The sequence below is a fragment of the Cyanistes caeruleus genome, chromosome 2 (assembly GCF_971803275.1).
Source record: "Cyanistes caeruleus chromosome 2, bCyaCae1.hap1.1, whole genome shotgun sequence".
NCBI lineage: Eukaryota > Metazoa > Chordata > Aves > Passeriformes > Paridae > Cyanistes > Cyanistes caeruleus.
Window position 1 is genome coordinate 6,630,826 of NC_141702.1, and position 24,524 is coordinate 6,655,349.

Consider the following 24,524-nt stretch of genomic DNA (forward strand, 5'->3'; position numbering starts at 1 on the left):
AATTTGCTGCAGTTTTCATGCAATAGAATATGATCAGAAACCCATTCTGAAAAGTCCACCATGATAATTCTGAGGGGGAAAAAAAACATTGAACATTGTAGACATTTATCTTATAACACTTTTAACAGAAAAACACTAAGAGTGATACTTTGGACTTTCACAAATTCAAGGCAATAACTTTCATATTAAATCCTCAAGATTTTGGTTTTTCATGAGTCATTTTACTGAACGGTTCTTTTTGCTCTAAATGAGGCTTTTGAATGTTGTGTCTTTTTTCTGTAAATCAAGAAATTTTGTGTTTTCTTCAGTACCTCTTTGACATCAGTGTAGTTTAATGATCACAGCATTCTGAATACCAGTGTAAGTGTTGGGGAAATCAGGCTGATAACATCAGTGATTGACTGCAGCAGTTTCTTATTACTTGGGAAATATTACCCATGATAGACACAGGTGTGGCACTGTGATTCAGGAAGGGGGAATGCCTCAAGGACATGAGCAATTTCTTACGGTGGCAATGTTTCCATCACAAGTTCTGAAATGACTGTCTCATTTTGCTCTTGCCAAGGATGGCAATTACTGCAGGGTGTCAATTAAAGCTATGACATTTTCCTGGGAAATGTGCCACACATTAAAAAGAAGCATTTGACACATGCAAGACATAAAAAACACATGAAGAAGGACTTATGGTCGGGCATCCATTATTTATGGGAAAATGAAAATATAAGAAACACTAAAATAAATCGCCTTGTATGTCTTTACAGTCAACTTTGTGCTTCTTCATCAAGTAAGGATATCAAATTTATTGGATGTGACCTGTTCTTGACAAATTCACATTAACTCTTTGTTATTGCTTTATTATCCTGCCAGTGTTTGCAAACTGATTGTTCAACAGCCTTCCTCTGTCTTTGTGGCTTTCACAGTGAGGTTGTCCAGTCTATAAGTTTCTGGATCCTGCTTATGCTGCTATTTAAAGGTAAGTATTATGTTTCCTTAGTCCCATCCACTTAGGCCTGCCTCCACAAATTCTAAGGGAATAATTGCTAAAGTTTGCAAGATTATTTGAGGTAGTCTCTCAAACCTTTGGAAATTAATTTTTAGCAGACTCTGCTGGGTTGGAGACATTTTCTCACTTGGAAACATATGGTTACACAAAATCAGCAGGGATTCCATTCAGATGCCAAATAATAGGAGTCCAAGGCTGGAGTATTCAAGGTACCCAAACATGACTCTTAGATTCATACCCTTAGAAAATTTGTACTCTTGGAAAATTGTACTGAGTCCTGAAAGTGGAATGCATTTGTGGAAAAGCGGAATACATTTGATCAACTGCAAAGCTGTGTTTGACTGTGGTTGTTTACTAGTGATGAAATCCAGTGGTGGAAATGCAGATATTCACTATTATTTTAGATACTTTGTTATGTGTTTCTTCATGTCCTTTTCATTTGGCAGCTGGAGGCCAGACAAAATATATCCCAGGGCTTCTTAAACTGCACAAGACACCTGCAATAAGCAGCTGAATCCCTGATTTGACCTCTGTTGATACAGAGGGAACCAAGAAAGCCTTACCTTGAATGAAGTTTTTTAAGAAGCTGAATCAAATTCTGTCACACAAGACACATCTACACTTCCAGAGTAAAACTCATTTTTCCTTTTCTGTTTCTTTTTCATTTTCAAATGTGATTTCTACTCTAATGCTATTTCTCTATAAAGAAAGCTTATATTTTACAATAATCCTACTGTATGGTTAAAAATCATGGTGCTGTTAGGGAAAGATGGGTGGTAACAGTGCAGGTCTTGTCCATTGTTCCCCAATTTGGATTTTAATCTCCTTGGCATTCTCCTTGAAAGCTTATTTTTCCAGATTGACCAAGATCTTCAGTTCATGCTGTGGTTGGGGACATTCTTATTCCATGTATTCCCAGTGAGACTGGGCCTGAGTTGTCAGGACACACCCATTGTTAGACTGGACCCCTCACTGCTCATCTACCAATGTGCAATACTGTAGAACCCCAGATTTATCCTCTTCTTGACTTAAACTAAAAATGTAGCTTTGTTCTGTTGTGATTGATTCATGTCTTATATAAGGAGATCAGAAATAAATCATATAGTCATTTTCTGTTCTCCTGGCCTGCTTTGATTTCAGTTTTTTTGACAGTGATCACTTTAATGCCCATTTCCCACTGATTGTATCTCCTATATTCATATATACCCTGGTTATCCAGCACATATTCCCCTTTATCAGCACTGTCAGTCATTCTCACTATATTATCACTTTCCCCTGTAGCTCCCAAATATCTTATATTTTATTGAAAATGGAGACAAGATAACTCAGAGCTGAATCCAGCACACACTGAGGTATTCTTCTGCCACTGTCTCTGCTGAAATGTGCTGTGGGTTATTGTAGCCCAGGTTGTCAAAGCTGTGCTATGCAGTCATTTTTAGTGGTTACCTCAGTATCATTACATTAAAAATATCCTGGAATGGACACCCTAAAACTATTTGCCATTTTCCTGATTGGCAGAGAGGTTTCATCTGGGCCAAGTGACAGTCTCATAAATTGTTCCCAGGCACAGTTGAGGATGTATTATAGGCCAGGAACTGTTCCCAACAGGAAATTTGGATATGGCCACTTTCTTCTGAAGGCTAGGAGAATTGAAACATATGGATGTTGTCAGATAATGCCAGCTGGCCTCCAGGATAAAGAATAAACAGTGGCACAGTCTTGCTAACTGCTATGGATACAGGCATTGCTTCCAGAGATGGAAGATAAATAAAACTAAGAGAATGGGAATCCAAGCTAGAAGTTATTGTTATATTTTTGCTTCTTTGTTACATATAGATTCTAGTTAGGATTGAATTGGCTCCATTTTCTTCTCTGGAATTTCATGCATTTACAAAAAATGTGAAGTCATCTGGACACAGGTAACTGTGAGCTGTTTAGACACTTTTTATCCACAGAAGAGGAATGCTTTCATTTCAGTCTAGTAAGGCTTCTAAATCAGGACAGATGATTTATGACTCAACAGTGCATATTTCATCCCACTGACTACAAAGAACCAACACTGGCCTGCTGAAGGAACTATCTCAGACTGATGTACTGTGTATATCTCATATTTTGTTTCTTTGGGCTTCTGTGAATTTCAGAATTTCAATTTTGCCTAAAATTTTTTTTTTTTACAAAACTTTTGCTGTTCGAAGAGAGTTAGTTGACATCATAATACTGAAACCAAGAGACTAAAACAGAATAAAACAAGCTCAGGATAAGTCTGCTGTCTTTCAGTTTTTCTGTGGTAAAAATGATTTATACTGTGTAATTATTTTTTTCATCTTCATTAAAAAAAGTTCCTTTATCCAGTTACCTTATTTCTTTCATGTTTTTTCTAGTTTGCACTTTGTATAGGAATTATGATCAATGTACATCTTGTCTATTTGCTTTCAGGAGTTTCCCACTAACTTTTTACTATCTCAAAGTTTTTATGTTTCATAGCCTGCCCAACAATTCTAAGGCCTTCCTAAATTATTCTTTTCTGTAGATGAGAACCAAAGAGCTATAACATAAACTTCTCCTTGGAATAGTAAATTCAATCATGTATTAATAAACACTCACTCTCAATTCACTCCTTGCCTTTAAACTCTGGAATATTTCTCCCTATTAGTCAACAGAGACACCCAAGCTATCTCAATTCAATTGCTTGTTCAGACTGTCAGAATAAATAATTAATGCAGTTCAGTAATCCTGTGCTTTTTTCTCCCTTTAACTGATTGGTAGAGGTGTCTTACGCATAAAAAAAGCCTCAGGTTTTTCCTAAATCTTCTAAGGTGCAGAGAAACTTAACCCTCATGTATCAGTGGGCTAAGATATCCAAATACTTTTGAGGTTTTTTGTTTTTTTGTTATATCCAATTACCTTTACTGGGCTGAGAGTAATTTCCTCTCTGATTTGAAGGTCTAGAGAAGATGTTTGCTTTATTAATGGGTTTTGCTTTCATGTTTCTGAATGGACAAAGCAGAAACATCTTTCCTGATACACTGCCTCTTGGCAGAATTAAAAAAAATAAAAATGAACCCGTCTTCAGGTAGGCTGCAATATCCTGCAATGGATGGACTTGTCTTTACCCTTTAAAATAGAGAGGGGAGATGCAAATCTCATTTAATAGCACTCTTTCATTCCTCTGGTTCATTAATCCAATTTTCTCACCTTTTTCTCCTTCTTTGCCAGTCATGATTTTCTTTCATAGCTTGCAAATGGACTCTGTCAATTGTTTCATACAGATATTGTCTGGCAATGATGTCTTGTGTAACTCTTGCATGGGGTGCCAGACAACCCCCCAGGCCCTCTCCAGTTCTCCAACTTCACGTATTTTTCTGGAGCAGAAGCCCCATATGAAGTTCTCTCTCTGTCAGGTGAAATTTCTGACTTACACTCATGTTCCAACACTTATCAGCTTGGCATTAAGAGTCCTGAAATGTTTTCATTCCCAGACCTGGCACTAGGCTGAATTGTTTCAAATTGTTGAACTGTTTGGATTGTTCAACCATTGGAAACCATTCATAGAAATAAAAACTTTCTTCCTGGAAGAGCCTACATGGAGTTTGAGCTACCTTGCCAGGCCCACCATGACAGACTGGACGTAGGAGAGGGATTTAGGTGCTGTCCATGTGTAGATTTACTACTTAGGAAGAGGAAAATATTCAAGATGAATATTTGACAATAGGGAAAGCTCTAGGAGCAGAAGCAGATAAAGTAGATAAGAAGTTGATATTGACAGCAGTAGTCAAGTAGGAAATAAAAGTAAGTGTGGTTGGGTTTTTCATCTTTTCATGTTCTCTTTCATGCCACATTAAAAAGTTCTGGAGGCAAGAACTGGATCTTCTGTTCCAGAGAACTGGAAAGATCCAAAAGCTCACTGGTTTATGGGACTACCTGAACATGTTTGGAAGCCACTCTTAGCAGCATGAGAAGGCACCAAGTACCATAAGTGACGTTTTTTAGCCTGTCCACTCCCAGGCAATGCTCCCTTCTGCTGCCTGCCTCCTTCCACTACCGCAGTTCAGGGAAAATGAAAATATTCCACCTCTTTCCTCAAGAGACAGGAAGGTTCTCCCCTCTTTCCTCCTGTATCTTGCACATCACCTTGCCTGATTTATTTTCTTACTGCAACACATTCTTAGGAAGGGCAAGCTGTCATTGCAAGAGAAAGTTCTTGGTTCAAGGTGACAGTGCCCCAAGGTGAAGTTTTTTTCTAAAGTAGTGCATGCCTTATAATAAAAACAGCATCCATCTTAACTAAAGGGTCTGGAACTCAAGTTTTCAATCACTATTCAGCAAAGCATTTCTGTCAGGTCAGCAAACATTGGCAGAGTCTTTGTATTTATCAGGAAGAGCAAAAAAAGTAAATATAAATTGAAAAGTTTAATTTGGAAAACTCAGACTTTGCTTGATTTGTAGCTGTGGAAAAGAAGAGATCAAAGAATGCTTTTTTCTCCTTTCAATCTTTCCAAAGATGAGGTGGAGATGTGAAGGAACATAATTTTTCATGTATTTTGCAAGTCTGTGATCTAAACCTGAATTTCATCTTGGAGATGAATTTACAGCATCTTAGAGTGGTTGTGTGCCTAAGATGAGTTCAAATCACAAAAGGTTGTACATTTACTAGAGGTTGGCAACTGATAGAAGCAGAGGTGACAAAGGACATCCTGCCAATACCAAGGTACAAGTCCTGTACGCCTGGTGTTACATGAGGCAAGCAAACCTTGGTGGCCTCTCTTGTGCTTTTCCCTTTTCTCACTCAACTGGATCAGATTGCCATCATTTGTTCTTAAAAGAGAGACAGAGAAACCCCAAAGCTTTTCTTTTTCAGATATAATGCCAGTAAAACACTTTGCAAGTTTTAATAAAAATGGGTCTGGGAAACACTCAGATTTAATGAGCTTTTTGTTCCGCTGTATGTCTTTCCTGCAAAATAGACCAAGCTGTATTGGGCAAGAAGATGGAAAATTGAAACTAAAGCAGAATACCATTCATAGCAATTCATTTTTCTTTCTGATGAGGTTATATTCTTGCAGGGTGAAGTGTCCTAAATTCAGAAAGACTCAAATTGCTATGAAATACCATTTTTAACAACGGACCATTACCTTTGAAAAGCCATTTGGCAGTAAATATATTTTACTAAAATATTGTCCAAAGACATCTGTCAGGATTAGAGATACATTAGCATAGGTTCTTTATAGCTCAAAGACTATAATGTATGTTTTCTGAAAGGATTCAAATGCGGGGGAAGGAAGAAATTCTCTTCTCTGATGTTAAGCTAAACAAAAATCTAATTTGAAAATAGCCAGGAGTACTCAGCTGCAGTGTTGTGGTAGTGGCACCAGCAGTGCCATCAGTTTAGAAATGTGAGGGTGTAGAAGAGCCTGAAGCATGAAGAAATATCATCCCACTTTCTTTTCTTACGCAACTTGTCTCTAAACACGTGTAGGTGAACACAGTAGATGTGTTTCCACAAAATCAGCTGCACACCCACAGCAAATCTCATTCAGAACAAAATTGCTCAGTATTTCAAGAAGCTGTACTTAAAAATAGCAGCTCAGACTATCAAAGTCAGTGAGAAAAAACAAGTTATTTTCCATCAGAAAATCTGTATTTTGGTAAAGTTTCTCAAGGGAAGCCTTAAATCTTTTATGGTTTCCAGTTTCAGGTAGCTGGAACTTCTGACTAATCTTGGATTGGTTAAAATTTCAGATGTCTAGCAATCAAACTTTTTTTTGTTTGTTTGCCTAAAACCAGTGTTTTTAGTGAAAAGCAGAGTCAATTATTTTCTTTAGTTTTTGTCAAACAAGCATTAGCCTTGGGGGGAAAACCATGTGCTCTCATGTAGAAATTCTTTAGCTGAGAATGCTTTGAACAAATTATTTTCTGATCAGTGAGGCTTTTGAAAGAAAAAAATGAGGGAAATAAATGCAAATCCCCCAAACTGCCTTGCATAAATGCTATAATGAAGCCTGACTTCATGTCACACTTTCTCAGCTTGTGGCTCAGGACATCTGAAGTGCCTGGAAATGGAGAGGCCTCCACTGCAGTAAGGGATCAGTCCATAGCAAAGATGACATCAGAGGTGGCTGGGAGTCATCTTCCCTATCTTCAGTCAAGGAAAGAGGAATCTAGTTCTAAATTATCACCTCTGCTCTCTCTTTGGGCTCTGGAGAACAAAGGAGACCCTCTAAATTGCTGATATAAGGACATCTTTTTTATTGAGAAATATTAGGAAGTGATTTTATAATTATTATTGCTTACTTCAAAATAATATCCAAAGCCTTAATCATGCCAGACAGTACACAGTGTATAGATTATTTTTCCACATTATCTTCCCTGTAGTGGGTGATCTTCTTAAAGAGCTTAATCTCTTAAAAGAGTTTTTGTGGAGATTGATGTCTAGGCAAGATCTGAAATTTAAAATATTACAAATCTTGTGTCTCAGAGTCTGAGAAAAAATAAATTGACATAGTATGTGTTTCAAGAGAGCTTTGTAAATGCTTGGACATGGAACAAAAGTGTCTAATCTCAATAGTTATCACTTTGGAGACTTGAAAAGGTGCTCCAACAGAGCTTTGGAATTCCATGTACATATTTTTGCCATGCAGCATCATTTGGGTTGGATGGGACCTCTAAGGGTTGTCTAATCCACACCCCTGCCATGAGCAGGGACATTTTCAACTCCACCAGGTTGCTCAGAGCCCTGTCCAACCTGACCTTGAATGTTGGCAGGAAATGGAGCATCCACCACCTCTCTGTGCAACCAGTTCTAGTGTTTTACCACCCTCACAGCAAAACACTTCATTGTTATATCTAATCTAAACCTGCCCTCTTTCAGTTCAAAACCATTACTCCTTGTCCAATCATTAAATATCTGTCTCCATCTTTTTTATAGGCCCTGATTTTCTTCACCATATTTCATGGTGCTTTCCAGACCTATTGACTTAAGAGTTCAAAACACAGTGGTGAACTAACTGAAGCTGTCTGAGAGAAAATAAGGAATTTGAATTATATTTTCAGTAGAGAAGTTAAAATGGTCTTAATCACAGAGACACGAGCCAAGTCTGCATAATAAACAGGAAGGTTGTTCTAAAATATCACTAACCAGTTTAAGTTTCCCATTCTGAGTGCCAGTGAAGTGTGACATTACTTAAATATACTGCACATCATAAACTGTGAACGTTGCTTCAGAGTCTAGGATGTGATTCAAGAAAGAATCCTGTAGGGAAATATTTAGCATGTATTTAAGTGATTGGATTTTAATGCATGTTTAAAGCTAAGCATGAACAGAGATGGAGTTATGTCTGTGCTTAAATACTTTTCTGAATTGTCATTTCAATTATACTGTCTTAAACCCAAGTACATCTGCTACGATTTCTTAAATTACTTTGGATTCGCTCCTGTGCAAAAGACCTCCATTGGTTCAGCTTCATTTTATTCAAAGTTGGTCTCTAGTCATATAAGAAGTTGCACAGAGGATGAGTCTGTCCTGATGGAAATTAGGGAAGGAGTGTTTTTCTTCTGTCACATCCCTTAGGCAATATAAATACACTGTCATTTTTAGTAATTCTGTACAGAACTCTTCAAGCATGTCTATGGTGGAAACCAGAGGTAAAAACATTGATGAAAACAATGTAGAGGAGACAGAAAAGATTTTCAAGCACATTTAAAATGGTTGGGATTTGCTTTGTTTTAAAATCCCCTGAGAATAAAAGCATTCAGTATATAGGTTGGCTACTGGAAAAAGTCTCCTTTGTTTTTAAATATATTGAATTTAGCTTCCTTATGAAATGTTTGTTATGTTCTCAGTTCTTCTTTTGAGCCCGTAGGGATTTTTCAACCTCGTTAAAATGTGCCATCTGCCAGAGACATCCATTATAAAATTACAACAGCATAAATTTATGTTCCTGCTTCATTCTTAGGAGAAACAACAACACCTTGAAGTTAAAAGAAAGTAGCAAGGTTTTACAGACCAGCTTTCTTAAATTAGGTTTCCTCAATTAGCACAATGCAATCAAATAGGGCAAGTTCTCACTAGCACTAAATAGAGAGAAGATAATTTCCCTTGTGAGGCCAGCTAAGGTTATGTGATTACTCCCATTTTCAGCTTAAAGAAAGAAAAATTTTTGTTTGGCCCCTCAAGGTATGGCATAAATAAAAAAATAATTAAAAAATCTGTTATAAATATTGTATTTAAGGATTGTACCATTGCTAATATTGTTATTTGACTATATGGTAGCCAAAAACTTGTGTTGTTTTGCAAGACCACAGATGTCTTGAGGTGTTTTTTTGTCCATTGTATTTACACATTCTTCCATGAGAGAGAAATAGCACCAGATCCCCCACAGGTTGTAAGGGAACTGAACCCTACAGAGTTAACTAGAAGTATTCCTATTTAAGCCAGTCAAATAGATAACACACAGATTTTTTTTTTTAATTTTTTTTTTTTTTTGGCAAAAACTGTCAACAAAGAAATAGATTAAAGTGATAAATTATGGAATATTCCCTGGCTGTGGTGAATGGTGCTGAATGCAATTATCACAGAATTCTACAGAAAAGCTTAGATGAGACTTTACTCTCATATTTTAGTCTCCGAGGTTCCGGCTTAATTGCTCAGAGTTGTACACAATTCATTATTTCAAAAGTAGAGGGAAAAACATTTTAGAGAGGACAAAGAATAAGAGATCACTTTCAGTTTGCCAGGAGTGGTAGGAGCTCTGTCTCACTGTGAAGGATATAGGCTCTTTTCTGCCTATTTTCTCCTAGTCTGAGCTGTCTGTCAAAAATGCCACCAGCAAAATTTGACAGAATTATTTTTATGGACAGAAGAAGTCACGGTGGAAATTATGATGAAAATAGCAACCCAATAGCAAAAAGTAAGACAAGATCCAGATATTTGTGTGACTAGTGATGGAGTAACAAGTGATGGCTAATGCTGAAAGAGACCAGATCTAGCAGGTGACTCTGTATTTCATGGTTTCAAAGACAGGCTGATCCAGTTTAGGTCAGCACCAGCGCAGAGAAGGGGAGGGTGCAATATCTACATAACCTCTGCATGGAGTGTGACATTCACTTTACATGCTGCTGCTTCCTGGCTTCACTCCATCCAGTTTTAGGCAATTAAGAAGCACCTATATTAGTGGTTTTTGCTCTGGTCTTCCTTGTAATCACTGGGAGGAGTGGTTACTGAGATCAGGAACACCTGCTGGGGATCCCTCTTTGCCTTTGGCTGTAGAGAGCCTTGGGCAAGCAGGAATCTCAGATGAGTGTCTGAAGGTAAGAGAGAGCAGGTGGAGCCTCAGGGTGCACCATAGGAGGGTGTGGAACACATATGATGCTTTTCCATCTCATGGAAACCAGCCAAGAGCTGAAAGAAGGTGTCTGACTCAGGCTGTTCCTGATGAATATCTTCAAAACCCAGTGAAGGAGGAAGTTTCTGTATTGCACTCTGAGGAAAATAAAAAATGAGGCAAATGGAATGCAATATCACATATCAGAAGAGTATGTGCATCAGGAAAGGAACATTATTTGGTCACACCAACTTTATCCTCTTTTTTTTTATCCTGTGCAGTGATGGAATACTTAAGAGTTGCCTTTCTGTTTGAGTAAGGACTGTGTAATCATTAGAGGAATGAATCCTACTGTGCAAGTAGGAATGAACTCATCAGGAAGAAGAAATGCATTTCCCAGCAAGGACAGGGATGTCCTGCAGCCTCAGCCATGCTCTGCAGCCCAAGATCTGCAGGGGGAATGGTTGTACCAACAGGTGCTAGAAGTGGGGAAACATCCAAGCAGGGGTGACAATGGTGGGATTTTGGTTTTCAGCATGTGTCTGTTGATTGTCAGTGTTACAGGCTCCGAGGTGGTGAGAAGCCTGGAATGTGTTTTCCTTATTGTCATCACCTCCACCTCTATCTGTTCAAGCATCATAGCCTGTTCTTAAATAAACTCATGCTTCTTTTCCCTTTGGCTTAGTCCTTCTCCTCTTTATGCAAGTTCCTTCTCTGTTTTATTTTGCTTTGTTTTTTCTCCCTCTTTGCAAGAGCCAAGTTTCCTTTGGAGTGTCATTTCTGACAATCTCACCAGAGCTCTACCTGCTGCTAGGGCTTCTCCTTGCTCCCATCCCCTCCTCATGAGTGTGTTTATTCCTCATGGTCACATTCCTTCCCAGCTACTATCTGCCTATTTACTGTTTTCCTTCTCTTGGACCCAATGCAGTGTCCTTGGAGAATAATAAGATTGCAGCCTATATTTTTAGATATTTTCGCGTATTTTTGGGTACCGTTTTGAAAAAAAAAATCTTCATCTGTGCTTTTGGAAAGGGCTGTGAATCGAGAGCTCTGACCAAATTCAATGGAGTTAAGGTAAGAAATGGCACAAGGAGAATGAGAATATTCTGTTTTTCATTCCTTTCCTGCTTTTTTCACTTGGTTCCATAAAAGTAAGAATTTCTATTGTCAGTCCTTGTAGGGAGGTCACATCAGAAAAATACAATGGTGTTTTTGGTATTCTGCCCTACAAAGAGTTTTGCTTGAAAGCTGCCAGTGTCAGCTGCTTTTCCTCATGGAGGAAGGATCTCTCAGCACTCAACAATGCAATGTAGCATGAAGAGCCTTCATAAAACCCCCAGCCTCCAGCAAATCTGAAATAATACTCTTCCACCTCTTGGGGGTGGAACAAGCACCATTACTGCAACAGGAGACCTTCAGGCCCACTCTGCCAATGCTGTGAAATTTGTTGGGTTTAATCAGCCCAGAGAGAAGAACTCAGATTCAGCTGCAGAAAAAAAAAAAAGAAAAGCTCTCACAAATGAAACAAAACTCTTGAATTCTATCCTCAGAAATATAAACATGTATTTAGATAGTTAGTTCTATTTAAGATAGGTTTTCCATCTCATTGGATAAAGTAACTAAATGCTGGTCTGATTAGGGAATTTAAAATGTTGACATCTAGCTCTACTAAGGGTGTTGTCCATGGCAATTAAAGACCAATCCCTTATTTTGCTCTTGAGCAGAGCTTAAGCTCTGGAATGCCTGGACTGTTATTCCTAGAGGTGATTTTTACAGTGGTTTCTCAGACAACAGAGAAAGACATTTGGGAAAAAAAATGAGAGGAGAGGACAGGAGAGAGGGTTTAAGGGATTAATTTCTGTTCTTATATATTTATTTCCTGAAAGCAAGTTTCTTAAATCAACAGCTGATTCCTTATTAAATTCTAGAACAGTTTTTCCATGACCTGTTTTCTTCAGTGCAATTTTCCAGCATTGTGGTTCGAAAACTGAGTCCACCATACCTGGTAGTGATGCTATCCTGGTGCATATATGGACAGAATGCTGATATATTTGATTAGATCCATGAGCCTGTGCTTTGTGAGTCAATAGGCTCCATCAGAGCATCACCCAGGGCTGAAAATAATGCTCAGAGACAAATATTTGATGATTAGAGATGAATTCATGATAAGCTTTGTCAAAACAAGAGTGATTGATGCTAACTCCCCGACACATTTGTGTGCTACTTTGAGCTGTAAATTCCAGCCTAATAGAACTGGAAAATTTTGTGTTGCTCTTCAAGAGCATCAGAATTTAAAATAAGAAGGACAGTATGGAAGGATTTTTACAGAATTTTGTAATAGTAGTTAAGCTGGCAGTGAAATCCTTTGCCATGCTTCATTGTCTGACTGGCAACAAGGAAATTTGGATCAAACTATCAAAAGTGCCACAGGCAATAACTGGACTAAGCTCAGGAAGGCATTCAGAAAATAGAGAAAGTTTGCAATTACTCTTAGAATTGAGTTGAGACTTTTATCATCTTGTTTTCTTTATTTGTTATCAGCTGTCATTTGTCCTTCCTTGCAAACTGCAAGGGAGACCAAGGCTGCCAGGACATTTTTCAATGCAGCCAAGATCTGTTTAAAGCCTGTTTTTGGAAGTATCTTTATCTCTTAAAATGTTTACATGGCCTGGCATGAGAGGATTGTATCATGAGCATGAAAGCTACACAGATCTCACATTATTCTCAGAGAAGCTGCAGAAGAAGAAGACCTGGTACAAACCAGATTATTCAGGCCACACACTGCTGAGGTAAAACCCAGCCAGAATGCTCAGGTAAAATTATGAAGGAAGGATCTCTCCATCCAAACAGGAAAGTGAGGCCAGATGTTTATGATCGGGATGTTAGCACAAACACTTGCTGGTGGTGGCAGCATTCTGTTCTCTCAGGTACCCCTGGGGGAGATGTCCAAGCTGAGGACAGCCTTCCCCTTTGCAGCAAAGGAGCAGCAGATGCTCTGTTTCCTTTTCTGACCATTGGAAGGATGACTGACCTTTGTAGCTGTGGCCTTCTCCCCACTGACTGTAAAAGCAAGTCTGCAGGGGAGCAATTCAGAAATATCCATGGGCTGTTATATGAGCTCTTCATGGAAAAGGTCATTCCATTGTTCTCCTGTCCTCTGGTGTTGTCCAAAACACCTTAATTCAGCACAACCATTAAATGTGTGCTGAGCCCATTCTTCTTCAGGAGACTTTTGTCATATTTAACATGAGTATTAAAGACTTTAATTAAGGGAGGAATTCCACTGAACTATGGGTGTCCTGATGTCAATACTAATTGAAGTTAATAGGTTTTCTTCTTGCTTCCACTGATATTAAACAACACCATTTGCAAGCTTTTTCAAGCAGGTGTTATCTTTAAATGACATTCATGTTTAATGTCAACAAGCTAGAAATGTCAATGTCTTGCCTGTGATTTCATAACTCCTCCTCTACAATATTTCAAACAAATCACCCCTTCCTTCCCCCTGCCCCAGCTTTGAATGGAGTGCTTTAGAATATTGGAGTGAAAATACATCCTTTTCTGGAAATTTATCTACTGCATCAGTCTAGGTGGGATTAATTTCACTGACTTTAGAGATCTGAAAGTTGTGCATCTGGTCTAAATCAGTTGTCAGAGTCTAGCTACAGCCAGCTGAGAGAGACAGGCACCTCACCATAACACTAGGTAGGTAAAATACCTGGGATTTATCACTTTCTAGGGCAACTGCTTGTCACTAGTGATTATAAAAAGATTTAAGACATTTAACTGATCTATAAAAATAAGTATTGAATAGCTTAGATGAACTTTTAGGAAGGCATTTGCCACTCTCCACTGGGTCTAAAATATTTCTGCCCTGGATAATAAGGAGCTCAAATTGCTCTTTGAGTTTCAATCCTCATGTTAGTTGTTAAAATTCATCTTAGACACAAAGGTAAAAAAATCTGACTAAATCTCCAAGAGTATTTTAAAAATGGTGAATTAAAATCAAGCAAAATGGCATTGATTAGATCAAAAGCCAACGTAGTTTTATTTATCTTATTTATCTTACATAAGAAATAATCTTATTTATTTATCTTTATAAGATATTTATCTTATCTCAATGATGGCTTTAAAACCAGAAAACACAGACTTCACCATTTTTTTTTTATAGCAAAAACTTCTTTTTCCTCAGCAGTCTTGGTGACTCAGCACCCAAATTACCATATTTCAATACATGACCCAGTGCAATTAGAACAATATTTTTTTTAGCTGGTTGTAACTTTTATGCTGTAGCTGAGCCTCAAGAACAGGCAATTTATCTCATAGAGCATGTGAGAGTATTTTAGAAACCCTGAGAATTAATCTCACTTTAGCTATGCAGAGTTTAGCTTATACAAAAAACTTGCTGTCCTTAGCTCCCTCTCTTGTCCAAAACACAGATGAGAACATCAATGGAGACTCAAACTATTTCAAATTCTCACCTGGGTGTGGGAAGAAGCTCTCCCTGGGGTACTGCTCTGCCTGGCCATGGCAGGCTCAGCCTGGACAACCAGCTGGTTTAGAAGCAGATGCTTTGGATTTGAATAGTTAATGTCAGAGAAGATGCATTCTTGTACAAATCTGCTTTACATGGCAAACCAGACCCTCTGCTGCACAGGGCTTGGGAAGGCCTCAGGGAAAATTGGGTAAGTCTCTTTTTCCTTGAGGCAGTAGCTCCTGACACACATGGGATGCAGGAACAGCAAGCACACAAACATGGGAGCCATAGGTTGAAAAAGAGAAGGGACAGACAAAGAGTAGGAAGAAACACCCCAGAGCATGAAGGTGGGATGTAAAAAGGGTGCAAAAGCAGCAGCAGACCTGTCACCTTGATTTAAGTGACTCTGGCTGGCAGTTTTCAGGGTCCTGTCCAGGCTGAGAGCAATGGGGCAGAGGAGCAGGCAGGGAAGAAGGTGAGAGACAAGAATCCACAAGCTACAGTCTCCTCCTCACTCCAGGCAGTGGGACAAGAGTGTGGGATATCAAACATGTTTCTGCTTCACAGATCCAGTGCAGTAACAGCATCTTGGTGGTGGAGGAGGAAAGGTCTTGCTTTCCTCAGCTCACAAGCTCATTTGATCTGTACTTTGATCACAAATTCTCAGTCCAGCAAAGGAAAAACATCCAGTGATTTGATCTGCAGTGTCAGCCCTGCCAACTTCATTAGCTTATTAAAAACAGATTGATGCAAAACGTCTCCCCAGTGCTCATCCCAGCATATATGTGGATACAAAATATCATGCAAATTAGGTAATTAACTGGGTTTTGCTTCATTAATAGATAAATCAGAGCAATAAGTCTTCCTAAATACTAGCTATGCATTTTTCCAAAAATAGGACATCTAATGCAATTATTTATATTAGATCTTTTGTATGTGATCACAGAGCATAAAAATAAATTAGAGTTCCATGTTTATTGTTATTAAAGGATCCCCCTAGCCTCTTTATTTCATTTGACTTAAAATAGACAGCAATATTTCTATTGTAATTCATTAATTATCTGACTCACATTTTAAATCATAAATCAAAGATTCCTAATTTCAACTTACTCCTTTTTATACTGGAGGTAAAGGTGTGTTGGAAGGACAGAAAGCTAAAGCTGAAATTATAGTAAACCCTCAGATGAGCAAAGCAGGATGCCATATACTAATCTGTATTTTTTAATATTTTATTTAGAATAAATAAGAATGAGTGAACTGCAACTTTTGAGCACAGGCCCTTCCATGATGCTGAAACACCATCTGAAGGAAGACCCACTAATACTTAAGACATCTGGCTTTGGTTTCCCACCAGATCTGCCAGTATATGTGAACAATTCATAACCACATATGATCACTTCAAAATTTATGGTTGTACACTTCATTATATAAAACTGCTTGTATGTTATGTGAAAAATGGGCATGAAAATTTTCTCAAAGTTAACTACAATCTTATTATCCCATCATAATTACAGTGTCATCATAGTAGCTGCTCCTAAGAATATATCACTTTTGTCTTTTCTTCTGTCAGAGTAGGAATTTATTTCTATAGAAAGATCTTTAAAATAATTTAGCTACCATGAAGAAGAAATTTAAGACATTAAAATTTATCAGAATATATAAAAGTTTCAAGTTGTCTCTTTTGGAGTGGCTTTTTTATTTTTTATTTATTTTTTTTTCTCCTGGCTTCATCTTGAGTATCTTCACCCATTCAAGGACACACTTCCAACTAAATTATTTCTCACCACACTTTCTCCCTATTAGGTAGATGTTTATTTTCATACAAGGAGGTGTTACTGGCAGGGGAGGATAAAGGACCTTATAGTTTCTTTCTCTGTGTCTCAGGCTCAGTTCTCAGATCAAACATCCAGAAGTTTTAACCTCCTTATCTACTCAAAAAAACATGCTTAAAGGAACAAATCTGGATTTAATCCATATTTAAGTGGTAACTTTGGAGGTTTTTCCTACTTAAATACACTGCAGTGCTGGAGGATGAAACAGGATAAAGCCTTATCAATAGTCTTGCAATGACAGCTGCTCCTTGCCTGTCCCAGATGTGCTGGCAGCCACTAAGCCAAAAAATGAGAGTCTCTTCATGAAATCACTCCATGAGGCAGGAACAGCTGTGCAAAACTGCCTGCTGGTGTTTCCTGGGAGAGCAGTGCCCTGCCTGGTGTGAAGGCACATGGCAGTGGAAGAGTGTATTTTGGGGTAAAATACAGCAAATCCGTGGAACCTGGATAGACATAGTTCCACAGTCTGCTACTCCCCTGGGGACCTCGTCCCACTGCTGACTCGGGATACACTTGGCACCTATCCCTGAGATGAAAAAGAGAGTTCTCTTACAAAGGATCAGCCCTTATATCTCACCTTTAGCACATTCCATTCCTATAAATGCTCATTTATCTGTGAAATGCCATATGTCAACTTTCTAGTAAGGATTTGATGTGGTTTTCCTGCCCACATATGTGGCAGTAAATATTCTTTCAGTGCAAGTCTCTTCAGGACATTGCTGATCTTATAACCCAGCCAAGGTTAATTATTCTGTGACTTCAGTTAGAGACTTGAACAGAAGGATGCTGATATCAGCTAGGGGTTATTAAACTATTTGCCATTGCTGTTGATATTCTTCTGGTAAATATGGTCCCTGTAGCAGTTCTGCTGGCACCAGGGTTTATCTCTTGCTCATTTATCTCTTCATGGAGCAAAAGAATTTTCTTCTATTCCCCTTTATCAGCCAATGTCTAGTGTGACTGAGGTATTTCCAGCAAGACTCTGACCTTCCCAATATCATCATGGCTCTCCAAAGTGGATATGGTTATTCTTTCTTGCTTGTAGCTCTTTGGGTGAGCATGTCTGGGTGTGGATCAGCAGATGAGCCAGCTGCTACCCTTCGTTATCCTCTTTAAATGCTAATCTGTCCTTGAATGGAGGTCCCAGAGTGCATAGTATAGACATATATAGCATTAGAGCAGCTGTTTCAGTCCACCTGACAGAGTTTTGGTGGTGGCTTACAGCCAGACATGAAGGAAACAGCTCCGTGGTGCAATGCACCTCCACCTCTGCAGCAATACCCTCCTCAGCCAAGTAACCCATGGCCTCATTACTGCCCAATTCAGCTGCATCTATCACAAAAAAATGCTTTGTAGTGAGAGAAAATATTTCAACCACAAGTAAATGAAATTAGAAAATAGTTTTAGCGGCTGTTTCTCTCATTTTATGCAGTGGCAGGCCCTGGGCACCTTCCCAAGCAGACATCTGGCCTCCTCCATGGTTACTCCCACCTGGGCTCTGCAACTCTTGGGTGGCACGGTCACAAACCAGACCATGCAAGGGAGCCACAAGGGACACGTTCTAAAGCCTGGTCTCTGTGGCACTGATGAAATCTTTCTGTTTGCCTTTCATTCTCTGGAATGATTTTGTGTTGCAGGGTCCTCAGAGTCTGGAAAGGATCTCACACTATAGGGCCGTGCTATGAGCACAGCAATTATAAAAGCAGAAGCCAACAGCACATCTGCTGCAAGATATCCCAGACAAATTAATTTCTGAGGCAATTCTATTGACTTTGATGGACTTATCCTGTGAACTCAACCATAACAATGAGAAGCCAGAGCGAAAAGGGCATGATTTCTGCTATTTCCACTGATTTATTGAGAAGAGTTTTGGGAAGGTGGAAGATTGATGAAGGGTGAAGTAGAGGAGCCCCTTCTCTGGTACACCACATACATATTTTTCCTGACTATAAAGCCAACAATATTTTTTTTTCTAACACAAAAAACACAGATACGTTTTAATCGAGTATTTTGAAGTACCTTGCACAAGGAGCTCTCCTATTTCATGATGCTCCCATTTCTCTGCTCTTACTAGGACCAAACGAGCAAGTCCTTCCTGACACAGGCACTGTGGGGCTCTTCAGAGCTCATTCCAGCCAAAGGAGCTCCTTCCTGTAGACACCTGTTTACCTGTGATCAGATGAGATGGGGGTCTGAGACAGGTAAAACCTGTGAGCTGGACTTGGCCTGAGGGAGCAGGAGCAGACTCCAGTTGGGCAATCAGGAATACAACTACTGCTACCCATGGCTGTATTTTGTCCCTCAAGACCCAAAAAAGTAAAGTGCAGGTTGATTTTACCAATTACATCATTGGAAGAGCAATGAGGAAATCTCAAAAGATGTAGGAAATAGAGTCAGGATGTTGAGAGCCAAGTACCTTCCAGCCAGTCAGGTCCTTCACGGCTCCTCACAATGCTCCTACTCCCACTCCACATATGAAACTGAGTTTTCCCAGATCCTGGGAGCTGGGGTGCGCTGACACAACAAACCAGCCCCCGGGTGAGCAAGCAGCACATATCCCAGGATTGCTGCCATGGGGATGGAAGCAAATTCCCCTTCTAGCCTTACTGACTGCTAGGATCCTCTGCTGCTCCATGCAGATCAGCTGAGGCCTTAGTTGTCACTTGGAAGATTATCGTGTTTGACTATTAAAAGAACAGTGTTAGCAAATAAGAAGAGGCAACAAGGAGCCTGTGGATTATGGTTTGACAATGTCACCTCATGTGGGGATTACTGGTGCAGGCAGCAGGCATCTGGCCCAGAGGGATTTACAAGGATGCTGCCTGTAAGAAGAAGTCGGGAAACACTTTTATCCTGAATTTCCAAGGAACCAAAGAAGAGATTTGCAGAGCAGTTGGAGGAGGCTCATTGTCATATGCCATACATTTGATGCAAATAGGAATCAAATGCTGTAACTGAAAACAGAGAAAAAAGAAGGACCACAGTTTCATTCTGAGGAGCCGAGGGCATATAAGGTTGTGGGAAGAAAGGATAAAGGAAGAATATTTTATGAACTACACTGACCAGGGAAATCCTGGAGTATAGAAGGCAAAAAACCAAGTGTGGGATAAAAGGTATGACCAGAGTAATCTGTGGAAGGAGGAAAATAATGTGACCATATCTCTAGGAGGTGATCAGCAACAAGTAAAATTGCTGTAACAGGGACAAAAAGTAAAAAAAAAAAAAAAGCAATATAACTGTTTTATTTCCATTTCCCTTTAAAATTGCTCCCTGCTGCTAGTAGTTCTAAAGATAGACTGCACTAAGAAGCAGTTTCTGATTTCCAGAAAGTACTAGGTTCCCAAATGGTTTAGATATTGACTTAATCTGTTATACTGCAAATCCAGTACCCAGCATTGATCTGAGGAATGCAAGCTACCAAATGAAAGCCATAAAGGGAGATCTGTGATGAGAGAAACTTTCAGCAGCCTATTCCTGCCCTGTGTTAGACTCTGGGTTTCTGTGTATGGGCTCTAATCTGTTGTGAAATCCAGGCTGTGATGATCATAGAACCAGCCAGTGTGTTAAGCAAGTGCTACAATTCTGAAACAAGAGTTTGAATCTGAACTCTTACTGAGACTTATTCCTTCACTGTGTTTCATAAATCCAAAATACTCAGCCTTCTCGTGTACCACAAAAGTGTGAAGGGAGTGTTGTGACCAGCTTCATGGAATCACTGCCAGTTTGTACTGGAAAGACATAAAAAGGATGTCAAAGAACTGAAAATGTGAAGAACTAATCCTGCTGCTTACCCTAAGAAGTAGAGTGCAACAATTACTAACCACAGAATCCAGCTTTCATGTCTATGAAAAAGACAGTAGTAAATCAGTATTACAGAGCAGTACAATTAACAGGATACCAGTTAAGGGAAGTAGCTGAAATTAATCTCTGTGTTGAGATGCAGCACATGGTTAATAAACCATGATGTGACACATGAGCATTCACCAGCTCTCTGTTGGGACAGCCACAAGGTAGAAACACTGGGAGGGTTTAGGGAAGAGCAAAGTTATTAAGAACCAGTGTGTAGCAGGAACTGATATGAAAACAGAAACCAATAGAAGAGATGCATTATGCCTTCATTAGAGAAAATCCTTGTGATGCAACCTCTAATGGAGTCCTACTGTTGTATGAGTTCAGGCAAAATGTCATCAAAAGCCGTGAGCCATATGAACAATAACAGCTTTCCAGTATTTTTGCACATGTTGAATTCATATGGGCAAAAACCATATAGGCAGGCCCTAAAGAGTTTGTTGTGTGAGTCACAACTCCTCTGAAAAGCCTAAAAGCTAGAAATTTTTGAGAAGAAATGAAGCAAAACACCAAAACATTTTTGTATGTCAAGTGGTCAGATGACCTTGTGCACTTTTCAAAATTTTCTAAGAAGAAAGGTTTTGGAAGTTAATTTGGATTTTGGTTGTGATGTGACACTCTTACAAAATACCATTAAATAACAGAGTGGTTTTTATTATCAGTCTTGCAAAATAATGGATATGCAACAGAGATATGAGCATAAGATTATTCTGAAAGAATATTTGTAGGAGTCTAGTGAGTAAAGACAATTATCCAAAGTTCCCTAAAGGCGGGCATAAAATGAGACTAATGTGATAAAGTTGAGAAGCTGAAAATTTAGGTTGAGCATAAGCAAATCTGATTTGTTACACAGACAGAAGACAAAATTTTTGTTCTTTCGTAACAGAAACTTCATAGGTTTTGAGACGAGGGAAAATTATTTCCATCATATGCCAAATCACTGCAACGATTTGTTTCTGCATCAAAATCACAGTTCTGAGGTCTAATCTGTACCCTACAAAATGAAGTCTTAGTCTTAATTTTTTAATCGTAGGGTCCATCAAGGCCTGAAGAACCAACCCAATGATGGATTGCTTTAGTGTAAAAGAATTGTGTCTTTATTCTCATATCAAATGGTTTTCCTGCAGATTTCAGACATGGGGGTCGTGTTATACCATCTCCACCTGCCCTGCACAACTGTTGAGTGCTCCATGAACATCCCACTCCTCCCAGGGGACTCCAGTTTTCCAGTGTGTTATGAAATGCACTCTAGGATTGGCTCAGCAGTGCCACAGAGATGCTGCATACATGATAGACCTCTGCATTTTATCGGGTGAGTCCACCCAATGAGCCAGCCAACATCCTCCTAAAGTCGTTCTGCTAACTGATGTCACCTTCCCATTCTTTCCCTAACAGAATTTTCCCATTTCTTCCTCCTGTGTTAACAGCAGCAGCACACTGGGAATTCATATTCATTGCATTATCTACTGTGATCTCATTGTTTTTTTCTGGGGATGCAATTGCTCATCTTGCAAATGTGAATACATTCTTTGTTTCTAGATGCATAATCCAGCACTTAACTGTGATGGAGCACATGTTGACAAAATGAGCTGCTTAATGATGTGCTTGGGCTGCATTTTCATTATTTTTTATCTGCCAAACCTTGCATTATCCAAGAAGTTTACTACTATTGATTTCTTTTTCATTCCAGAACATGGAGAAAGATGTTGAATACCATTTTTTTCCAGTTATTTATATATTTCCAGCAGGAAGAGTGTGCATTTACGATTTAATATTTCATTATTATATTTAATATAAGCTACAATGATTTAATGTAGTAGAAATCCATGCATGTTTCAAAATGTTGTGCAAGAGTGAATCAAATTGCCATTATTTAAATAGACTATACCAGCATGGTTTCTTTTCTCCTATAAGTGTGGAGATTAATTTTTAAAAATCAGGTTTATCTAATAAGACATATTTTCCATAATATCATGCACATTTAAAAATCATTTTATAGCATAAAATGTACTGAATTTTTTGAGATAGATGCTTGATTTATGGTGTTAAAACATCTGTTGCCATCATATTTTACATTAAGTTTTTTGAAAAGAAAGTTGTTGGAACTTTTGTACTTAAATGTTTTATCTAAAAAAATGTAATTTTTTTCCTTTGTGTTTGCAATTTAAATAGTGAAAGCATCTCCTGGATGTTTTCTGTTATTTATTTCCTCACACCCTGACTTTTTCTTACCCTTTTTTCTTTATTATTTTTTTTTTCCCAGAGGAAAAGTAAAATGAGGTTTTAGATTGGAAAGTAAACAATTTGAAAATTATGAAAATTAGAAAATTATCACTTTTTTTCTTCAGGAAATAAAAGGTTTCCTACTCGTGAGCTACTGACATAATTCTTGACCATTTCTTTTTGATGGAATTTGTGCGAAGTAACTGTCTAATTTTGCTGGAACTTGGTGATATTTGAATTGAAAACTTTAAAATACTTGAATTAATTCAGAAGAGATGGTGGAAAAAGCTCATGAAAAAGCTGGAAGGCCCCTCTTTTGAAGAGCAACTGAGGGCTGAGAGTTTTCCAAAATGAGCAGTGTGTCCTGTTTAAGCTAATAGGGGATCAGTTCACAGTTCCACTCACTGTTGAGGGAAAAATGAAAGAACCTGATCTGCAGGTTAAAATCAGCCTCTATTTTTCAACAATTTCCATGATGTTTTCACTTTTCCTTACTCATGTCAGGTAAAACAATCCCCTCTGGGAATTAGAAACCTTGCAATGTGCTCCAGGAAAAGACAGTGATAGTGAGATTTGTGACAATGATTGAGGAAATTAAAAGTATGTTTGTCATTTCAAATGAACTTTGAGAGAAGTCCACGAAGAGTTTCTCAATAGCTAAAATAGAAGATTTCCTAAGGAATGCATTATTTGCTGTGCATTTGGCAATGCAGTGGCAGGTCCTAGGGAAGTGGAATGCAAATGTGACAGGGTCAGGTAAAGAAGGTCACAAAATACAAGAAAAGTTCTCCTGGAGCACTGACAATGTTCTAGAAATTTAAGAGCTGACAAGTATCTTTTTCAGCTTGTGAACAAAACTCCCATGTGGTTATCAATTTCATTCTTATAAAACTGAACCACATATACAGTTTTTTACTTTAAAAAATAAATAAAGAAATTGATTGACATTTTTGCCTTATTCTGCTCAGTTTATGCATTTGGTCTTGTTTGTCTGTCCTTGACCACCAATTACTTTAATACTTCCTGACCAATTTTAAAATAATCAAAAACTTCTACACTTTTTTTTTTTTTTCTTTTTTTAAATAGTCCATAAAGGGATTCTATTACTTTCCCTTCAGGGGAAGAATCAGTATATTAGAGGTCAAAATCCACGTAAGAGAGATCTTTTGAAACTTGCTTCATTAACTGTATTGTCTGACTCCAAATAACCTAAGAAAGCATTAGAACATCTCCATCTATGATTAGTAAAGCCTTCCCTGCTTCAATATCCTACCAAGGTTATTCATTTAAAGGCAGGCTAACTGCACGATAAAATTCATACTCTTTCTCAGCTCTGATGGGAGAGACATTGAAAGTCCACATAAAGGAATACAAAAGGCACAGCTGCTCAGAGAGGGACTTTGACAAGGGCATGTAGTGACAGGACAAGAGGGAATGGCTTTGAACGGAAAGAGGGTGGTGTGGGGTTAGATTAGGTGGGGTTAGATTAAATGGTAGAAAGAAATTCTTCCCTGTGAGGGAGGTGAGGCCCAGGCACAAGTTGTCCAGAGAAGCTGTGGATGCCCCATTCCTGGAATTGTTAAGACTGGGTTGACAGGGCCTGAAGCAGACTGGTCTAGTGGAAGGTGTCCCTGGCCATGGCAGAGGAATTTGAACTGGATAGCACTTAAGGTTTCTTCCAAACCATTCTGTGATTCTATGATTCTATTTTTCCAGTAGAAGATTAGGTGAGCCCAGCAGTTCCCTCTCCAAAAAATAGTGTCTTGAAGTTGACTGGGAGTGTGATGGGAGGGATATTTGCACTGGTGGGTTGCTTTCCA

General features: G+C 38.7%; 1 protein-coding gene and 1 long non-coding RNA gene across 3 annotated transcripts in view; one reads left to right on the forward strand and one right to left on the reverse strand.

Annotated features, from left to right (window-relative positions):
* PTCHD4 (patched domain containing 4) overlaps positions 1-24,524 on the reverse strand; it is an 80,690-nt gene that overhangs the window by 21,885 nt on the left and 34,281 nt on the right. The gene's annotated exons all lie outside the window — the stretch shown is intronic.
* On the forward strand, positions 463-3,617 carry LOC147654579 (uncharacterized). Its single transcript, XR_015282692.1, has 3 exons — positions 463-784; positions 868-973; positions 1,450-3,617. It is a non-coding gene; the product is annotated as an uncharacterized LOC147654579 (long non-coding RNA).